Raw genomic sequence first — 10,480 nt, forward strand, 5'->3', positions numbered from 1 at the left:
TTTGCTCTAAATGCTTTCGTTTTTGAGTTATAAGCCAAAAACTACATTTTACCCCTGTGTTCTATTTTTAGCCATATCAGGCATCTTGGTTGAACGGCCAGGTCATCAGACACATTTTTTAAACTAGATACCCCAAAGATGATTGTGGCTAAATTTGGATTAATTTGGCCCAGTAGTTTCAGAGGAGAAGATTTTTGTAAAAGATTGCTAAGATTTACGAAAAATTGTTAAAATTGACTATAAAGGACAATAACTCTAAAGGGTTTTGGTCATGTGACTTATTTTAAAATCTTACTTTGCTGAATATTATTGCTGTTTACAGTTTATCTCTATCTATAATAATATTCAAAATAATAAACAAAAACAGCAAAATTTCCCTAAAATCACTTATTGAGGGACAGCAACCCAACAACGGGTTGTCCGATTCATCTGAAAATTTCAGAGCAGATAGATCTTGACCTGATAAACAATTTTGCGTATGTCAGATTTGCTCTAAATGCTTTGGTTTTTGAGTTATAAGCCAAAAACTGCATTTTACCCTTATGTTCTATTTTTAGCCATGACACCCATCTTGGTTGGATGGCCGGGTCATCGGACACAATTTTAAAACAAGATACCCCAAAGATGATTTTGGCCAAGTTTGGATTAATTTGGCCTAGTAGTTTCAGAGGAGAAGATTTTTGTAAAAGATAACTAAGATTTACGAAAAATGGTTAAAAATTGACTATAAAGAGCTATAACTCCTAAAGGGGTCAACTGACCATTTTGGTCATGTGACTTATTTGTAAATCTTACTTTGATGAACATTATTGCTGTTTACAGTTTATCTCTATCTATAATAATCTTCATGATAATAACCAAAAACAGCAAAATTTCCCTAAAATTACCAATTCAGGGGCAGCAACCCAACAACGGGCTGTCAAATTCATCTGAAAATTTCAGGACAGATAGATCTTGACCTGATAAACAATTTTACCCCGTGTCAGATTTGCTCTAAATGCTTTGGTTTTTGAGTTATAAGCCAAAAACTGCATTATACCCCTATGTTCTATTTTTAGCCATGGCGGCCATCTTGGTCGGTAAGCGTGGTCAACGGACACATTTTTGAAACTAGATACCCCAATGATAATTGTGGCCAAGTTTGGTTAAATTTGGCCCAGTAATTTCAGAGGAGAAGATTTTTGTAAAAGTTAACGACGGACGACGACGACGACGACGGAAGACGCTGTGGGGGAAATAATTGTTTCATTTACGGTTGTGAAGGAATAGCGATAACAGTGTCCGGGGAGATGAATCTTTAAAAAAATAACATAGTGTGTTTAAAACCATACTTGACTGTTCGATATTATATTCAATACATTAATGGAAACACATGGCTTGAAAGTTAATAAATTCAAGAAAACAAAATGTGATAGCAATGTAATAGCAAATAATTCTAATGTGTTATGGTATGGAACAGACAAACAGTTTGTATTGAAAAAAGCATCTGTTAGATTTCCAAAGCATAAGTAAATAGTCATTATCTCGGATTATTTTTAACTCATAGAACCTGCTTCTATACCACCTGTATTATAAGACCATACATGTTAGATCCCTCATTAGTACACTTCATATAGTTTAACCTGTATTAAAATACCACCGGTCTTACGAGAACACGGTTAATTCAGGCCCGGTCGGAAAAAACATACAAGAAAGTAGTACATATTTCAAACAAAATATTTACTATGTATAGCTGTATCTTTGTCAATAGCAGGTATATTTTGGTAGTTTTGGTATCAAATGAAAGCTTGGGGGCTTGGAATCCCTGTAAAAACATTGTTGAAAGATGTATTTGAATAACAAAGAAGTATATGAAATTTTGATAGGAGGGCACAATTGGCCTGTTGTTCAGATAAAAAATTCCTGGTTTTGAATTATCAAACTTCTGGGAACCAGTACGCTTTAATTAGGACAAGATACAGTTTTGACATGAAATTACTACACCTTTATTTGAACTTAAGACAAAGTAGCCATTACTGCTTGAAATTGCAGTTTTTAAAATAGAAAGCAATGGGCTATGAATTAGTGGTTTTATACCTTAAGTGGTCTTTTGATACAGGTTTCATTGTATATTCTGATGATTTCAACATACTTCTCTTTCTATTGCTTTTTTAGCATTTTTACATATTGATGATATTCACTGCTTCATAAAATGTTTTGAAAAATTAACAGTTTTAATCGAAAAGTTTTTCTTTTCCTGTGCAGGTGACTTCAAAGGTAATCGAAATATCATTGAAATTCTGTTTGTCTTCAAAAATATGCTCGAACGGTAGGGGAAAGGTACCCTTTACAGGTTGTTGACTAAATATTTCTTCCTTTCGTGTATTTCTGACACAGCAATCGATGGATGGAAGTACGATAGACAATATCATTCAGAGGTATATTTGATTACTATATTCATTAAAGGACATAACACTTTTTCTTTCCGATCTTAAAAATTCTTTTCGAATTATAAACTCGATCGCTGGAGTTAATTCAATACTACTATTAAGATTTTTTCATTGGTGGTGTTAATATTTTATGCTAGATACTCTTAAAACAACGATATTTACACAGACCACCAAATAAAGTGAAAATAAAGTTTCTTACTTCGTATATTCCACAACATATGCAACGATTCACATTATCAGGATTAAGTTAAGTATAAGGATACTCAACAATATCATTCTTGATTTTGTTTTATCTCATGTTTTTGTCTCGTTTTAGTGTTGTTCAGTGGAAGCTTGTTTTTGTTATTTATTAGGGAAATAAATGGTTGTTATATTAGATATTCACAATTTTTGTTTCAATCACATCATTTGTAATTCTTCAGAAAGTATCTAATCGTAGCTTGCAGTGTATTGAACTTCTCATTAAATATGTCTAGTTTGTATTTTTTTCCATGTCTGTCCTCGCAAAACATGACTGTTCTTCACAGACACACTAACGATTTCAGATCTAGTCAATAGGTGTTGTGATTTTGTAAATAATTTGATTGGATTATGTAAATTTTCTTATTACAAAACTAGTCATTTTTGCTTAATTATTTTTTTAAGCCATGGTAAATACATATTTCTGATGAAAACTTTCTACCATGTAAGTTTTCTATTTAATCAAATTATTCAGTCAAATAAATCATTGGATAATTTATTTTTTCACTCAGTCAATTTTAAAAATGAATCAAGTGTGGTGTATATCAAGTGTAGCTAGCCACAAAACCTTGTTCAACCCACTATTTTCTCTTAAATGTCCTGTATCAAGTCAGGAATATGGCAGTTATTATACTAATAGTTCATTTCTATATGAGTGTTGCATTGTTGTTTGTAATTTGTTGCACTTTTGTGTTCTGTTATTTTGTTGTTTTCCTCTTATAGTTGATGTTTCCCTCGGTTTTTGTGTGTACCCCGGACTTGTTTTCTCTCAACAAATGTTTTTCTTTTGAACAGCGTAATACTACTGTTGCCTTTATTTGTGACATCCTATAAACCTTGGCATTATTTTTTTTGTACATCACAAATAATTGACATGACACCTTTATAAGTAGAAATGAGATATCACGCTGTTATTTGTTAAAAGGATCTGGTTAACAAATAGACATTACCAGACAAAAACACGTGGGGAGTAAATGTCAAATGATTTAGCACCAATGTAGTCTGACTTAAAAGTTTCAAACAACAAAGAGGAAATCAAACTTGAACGATAGCTGCGGAAACAAAATAACTCGTCCACTTTTATGACATCAATGATGATATCAAATCAACATACAATTTATTGCAACTATTGGAAGATTGAAGACCTATTCGGACTTAATTTTTTTGTTAATCAAGGTACTTCAAAATCGTTGATTTCGCCTTTAGAATCCCTTTTTTATTTGGTTTCCTTTAATTTCGATATTGTAATCTTCGAATTATTCATCTCCTAAAGGTTTTATTCAATTTCAATTATTTTTGCAATGAATTGTCAAGCGACTGTAAAGAAGAAGTTAAAAAAGAAACAAAAAACCCAGAAAAAGAACACTTTACAAAGCATGACTGTATAGTGTGAAAGGTGTGCAATATCGTAATGTTTGTACTTGTTGAGCATGAAGAGGTAAATTTCCATTTTTTAAACGTCTTTTACATGATCTACATTGTAGTCGAAGACAGATTAAAAAAAGTTCGTCAAATGTGTTATTGGAAGCAATGCATTACGGACTGATTAAAAAAAATTCTACACTCTAAACACCAGTTTTTGCGACAAATTGGAAATATAAGTCCAACTGTGTCATTAAACATTGTCAAATGAATGGCCATGGTATAGTTTATACTTAAATACGATGCCAAACCATCAAGTCTGTCTACATGTTTCAGAAAAAGAACCCGTATACGTCATTTAATGAATGGCCATGATACAGTTTATATTTAGATACGATGCCAAACCATTAATCTGCCTACATGCTTCAGAAACAAAAACACGTTGATATCATTACATGAATTGTCATGAAACAGTTTAAACTTAAATACGATGCCAAACCATTAATGTCTGTCTACATTTTAAGGACCCAAATACTGTTAAACACATGTCATATGTCAAAAACAAATATGTTGCTATCCCTGCACACGAAATGTATATGCAAATACAACATGAATTCCTTTGAACCCTAGCAAAAACAACATTATGAACGTACACATGACATACAAAAACATGAATTCTACACCATAAACCCGAGTTTTTGAGACAAATTGGAATGATAAGTCCAACTGTGTTTCATAAACAAAAATGGTCGCCGTATATCCATATATCTTGGATTAATAGTCCAAAACAAAATATGTACTGATTAAGACAATAATTAAAACACAACTACCTGAAACTGACTCCTACATTAACGCTTGCTTGTTTTTCTATCGACCACATATTTGTTACGATTGCAGGACTTTTATATAAAAAAAAAAGCAATCGGTATATCTATGCGACCCAATTATGCTCTTTTTTTTCGACTTGTATCGTTATTCAAATTAGAAACATGTGGTACAATAATTACCAGGAATACTGACAAGAAGCTATACATATGATACGCTCTTACTTCATAATTCAAAATGTGGTGTGACCTGCTGTACAATACTATTTTCAGCTTTTTACCTGTATTGCCTCTTTGTTTCATATTTTACAGTGACTTGACTGTTAGTGTTGCTATTTAGCAATTGCAACTCATTCAAAATTTTGACCAAATTGCAATTTGTTTTATTAAAACAAATTGTTCAACTGGTCAAAATATTGAACAAATTGTTCAGCCGAAATGTGAACGTGCAAGGTGATAAAATAAAACATACTTACAATCCTATAAGACTTTAACTCCACTTTAATGATGTTGTAACAAAATGAGTTTATCAGTTTGTATAGGTATATTTTAGTCATTTCTATTGTGAAGGAACTGTTATTATTTTGAATTGCCATAAAAATGTCCAAACTAAGCTTTCGTATAGTTTTTTTTCTAAAAGTATTCTATATTTATAAGATTCAGATATCATTTTAAATAAAACATCATATATTCAGTAAAATAAGTGTGAAATAACAATATGCTCTTGATAAGTTTCCATGGGGTTATAACCTAAAATATTATCCTTTTGAATAAAGACTTTTTGAAAGAAAAAATGATTATCTTCCCCATGGAAACTTCCTACAAACATATCGCAATTTTACACATATTTTACGGAATAAGAAATGTTTTTATTCACATAATGTCTGATTCTTATGAATATAGAATACTTTTAGAAAGAAGAACTATATGAAAGCTTAGTTTGGACATTTTTATAGCAATTCGAAATAATAACAGTTCCTTCAGCATGGAAATGACTATAGTATACCTATACAAACTGATAAACTGACTTTGTCACAACATCATTAAAGTGGAGTTAAAGTCTTATAGGATTGTAAGTACACAAATAATGTATGTTTTATTTCATCACCTTGCACTTTCATTACTTGACTGTGGTTTTCTACAGCAGATAGTTTAAGTTTCTGACCAGTTGAACAATTTGATTTTATAAAACAAATTGCAATTTGGTCAGAATTTTGAACAAGTTGCAATTGGTGGATAGCAACACTTACAGTCAAGTCACTGTAAAACACATTGACTCTTGTAAAATGTGATGAAAAAGAACCAATCTTAATGATTAATTTGCTTTGGTTTTATAAAGTAAAATCACAAAAGTACCGAACTCCGAGGAAAATTCAATCGGAATGTCCCTTATCAAATGGCAAAAAACAAAAGCTCAAACACATCAAACGAATAGACAACGAATGTCATATGCATGACTTGGTACAAGCATTTTCTAAAGCAGAATTGAACTATTAGAAAAGGTTCAATACTGAACTTTGGAAAATGTATAATACTGAACTATTGGAAAATGTATAATACTGAACTATTGGAAAATGTATAATACTGATCTATTGGAAATTATATAATACTGAACTACTGGAAAATGTATATTACTGGACTATTGGAACAGTTAACATTTTTTAACAGTTTTCTAAAATCTGCTCTTTTATTGATGTTTCTGTGTATACATTGACAAATTCGAGGCTTTTACCTTTATTTGATTAAAAAGAAAATAAATTTAACTTCTTTTTAATAAAAGTTTTGATTTTTCGAAAATTTTACACATATATTAGTGAGCTAGAAGTAATGATGTTTGAACTACAGAACATTTATTTCTAGTATTAATTAGTGTTAATCAATTTTTTGTATTATTACTTCAAGATGAAATTGTAGAGACATAAAAAGAAACAATAATTGCAAAAGAGAGGCGAAAGATATTTAAGGGACACTCAAATGCAACAGCCGAAAAAAAAATACAGTCAAAAGACAAACAACAGTATTCAAGTACTACATAAAAAATCAAAGCTTGGGCATACCTACTCCACAAAATCCTCGGAGGGTGCTCCGGTTCTCCAATATGTATTGCAATATTTTCATCGTTATCAACAATTTGATCACATCTATGCATGCACAACTATAATTGGTTAAAGTCATCTACCATACATTTATGCAGGTCAAGTCAAAATCCGAAGAAATACGATTAAGATATACTCTGGATTTGTCACCACAGTATGGACAGTACACTGAAAGAAACAATACTCTTTAAATTCGTACTTTTTTTCATGTAACCATTCATATTTGACTGATATTCATATGATGAAGACATAATCTTTCAATCAGTTTAATTGAGGTCTGAATCTGGCATATCAGTAACTACTAGTAGTCTGTTGTTATTTATGTATTATTGTCATTTTGTTTATTTTCTTTCGTTTCACATTCTGACATCGCACTCGGATTTCTCTTACACTGATCGTTACTGTGCGTATTGTTGTGCGTTTGTTTTTTCTACATTGGCTAAATTATAGGAGGAGGGTTGAGATCTCAAAAAACATGTTTAACCCCGTCGCAATTTTGCGCCTGTCCCAAGTCAGACGATTCTGGCCTTTGTTAGTCTTGTATGATTTTAATTTTAGTTTCTTCTGTATAATTCGGAGTATTGTATGACATCCGTTATCACTGAACAAGTGAGTATACATATTTGATTAGGGGCCAGCTGAAGGACGCCTCCGAGTGCGGGAGATTCTCGCTACATTAAAGACCCATTGGTGATAATCGTCTGTTGTCTGCTCTATGGTCGGGTTGTGGTCGCTTTGACACATTCCCGATTTCCATTCTCAATTTTATTATTGCGGATTTTCGGTTTTGCTTGATATAATTTTGAATTAGTTTGATCTTTATACATGTTACAGGTAAAGTAATTTGTTTTTAGCATTAGAACCAAATGGTTTGCCACAAATTATCCCCTGTAGTTAAAAAATTGGTTATGTTAGAATCACAGAGTCATTACTGGAACAGACTCTTTTATGTTCTTAAAAAATGACACACAATTAAAGTGTAAATAATGCAAAGAAGAGGTTTTGTGACAGAAAAATAGTGTACAGAAGACGAACGAATCGAACTTTGACGATAAATATTTCATTCCTAAATCTGTTTGTAAGATCATCTTTGAAAATATATTTTGTATACCAATAACAAAAAATAAACCGATAGAATGAATTTTCATATGTGTTTGATACAAAATACTCGGGAGAGTAATTAAAAAGAGTCGATGTTGTTTATGCAAACAATGGTGTGGTGGACGAAAGATGCAAACAAATATATGAGACAATATCTGAAAAAGTCTAATTTCCATGTCCCGCACTTCACCAGCAATTATTTTTTTTATTCAACAATCTTTTTTGAAAATTTTAAGTTTCAGTATAAACTAAGTTATATAATGCACCAACTCCTGCCAATTAAACACTCATTCTTATATTTCTTCTAATAATTCTTGTAATTTAAATGTTCACCCCCCCTAAAATCATTGAAATTAAAAGGGCAGTATGTTGAGATCATTAGAAGATATATATAAAATATTTGAAAAAATATAGTTTTTTTTTAATTTATGTTGTTTTTACTTTTATATAAAATTGAGAATGGAAATGGGGTATGTGTCAAAGCAACAACACCCCGACCATAGAGTAGACACCAGCCGAAGGCCATCAATGGGTCTTCAATGTAGCGAGAAACTCCTGCACCCGGAGACGTTTCTCAGCTAGCCCCTAAACAAATATGTATGCTAGTTCAGTGTTAATGGACGTCATACTAAACTCCAAAATATACACAAGAAACTAAAATTAAAAATCATACAAGACTAACAAAGGCCAGAGGCTCCTGACTTGGGACAGTCGCAAAATTGCGGTCTTTGTTACATATTTAATTGTTTTCATAGTGATTAAGATTAAAACACAATGTTGCCTTATTTACCCCTATTTTTGACATTTGTTCCAATCATGTTTGTTTTGTTCACACATCTTTGTCAATATGATGAAATTTTATGCGACTTTCATACAAGTGAGAGTTTTAGCTAGCTATAACACCAAGTTGAATCCACCATTCCTACTTAAGAAAATGCCTGTACTTAGTCAGAAATATGACAGTTGATATTCATAAGTTTGATGTGTTTGAGCTTTTGATTTTGCCATTTGATTGGGGACTTTCCATTTTGATTTTACTCCGAGTTCGGTATTTTTTAGTGATTTTCCGTCAAAAGACCTTTTGATGTTGTTTTTATATAAGTTGTTTTTTGGAAATACCTTTTTATTGCATCCTGATTACATATTTATGTCTCATTTGCAGTCACTTGTTGTTTTAGCCTTATATTGTGATTTACAAAATACAGATTAAATAAGTGGCAGGGTATCGAACAGTTGTTTTAAGATTGGAATATGACAGTTGTAAACTTGGCGTTCATTTGGTTGATAACATTTGATTTTGTCGGTTTATACGGACTTTCCTTTTTGAATGTACCTTGAAGTTTGGATTTTTTGTTATCTTTATTTGAAATCGAATGCATCCTATCTAACCAAAAAATTACATTCCCACGCACTTGCGGCTGCGTTTTACAACCTAAAACATACCCATAATCCACATTTTAAAGTGAAACGACGTAACAAAACACGGTTTATCTACGAATTTAAACAAATGAAAAGCACATGCAATGTATAAATAAATTATAAAGTCCGAGGGTCCTTAAAAAATGAGAAAATGTATAAAGTAAGATGCATTGTCTAAGTAGTAGAAGTTCTGCACAAATGGTTATTTATATTAAAGATTGAGATCATGTTAAACTCGCACATGAGAAACCGCTCTGAGTCAAAATATAGAAGGCTTGCATATGCTTGGTCTGTTACTCAATCCAGTTCAATTTATTAAAATAAATGTTTCAGGTAGTATGGATGTCTGTCGCCATCTTTAATTGTAAAATTGCAGAGCACTTACATTTAAAATTGCCAATCAAGCAAAGAATGTAGTGAAGTATAATATTGTGAACTTTAATTTAAGAGAATAAAATTTGAAGATTTTTACATACAATCATTAAAATACTTTCACAAAAGTAGATTATTTTTGCCTGTTTTTGCCTGTTTTTAAATTTACGTATTAAGGGGAGGCAACTCTACAATAGTACATTTTCTAAAGGAATCTAACATGAAAGTTTGCTAGTTTACGTTTTAGCAGGAAAAACGTACGATGAACTTGTCTTTTATTTGGATATTTTCAAGGCATTTATTTAAAGCTATCATTTAGTTTGGCTTCTATTCAAATACTGATGTTTTTTTTTTATTATTATTCATACAAAATGCGTCATTTTTTCACAACCTGTAGCATGAGAAAAACCTCGCTGACCTATTCAGTTTATGATTTTGTTGAAAATATATAAATATATATACTACGTTTTGACAAAGTAGGTACACATTCTAGCATATCTTATTGTTACTCACTTACCACCTGAAACTAAATTTATCAAACTAAACATTGCTAAAACTAACAAACTCGTTTAGTGGACGGTAAGGCATTAAGCAATTTATTTCTTTGAACATGTAATACAGAACAGTCGTTTTTACA

This window comes from Mytilus galloprovincialis, chromosome 2 (assembly GCF_965363235.1).
Source record: "Mytilus galloprovincialis chromosome 2, xbMytGall1.hap1.1, whole genome shotgun sequence".
Classification (NCBI taxonomy): Eukaryota; Metazoa; Mollusca; class Bivalvia; order Mytilida; family Mytilidae; genus Mytilus; species Mytilus galloprovincialis.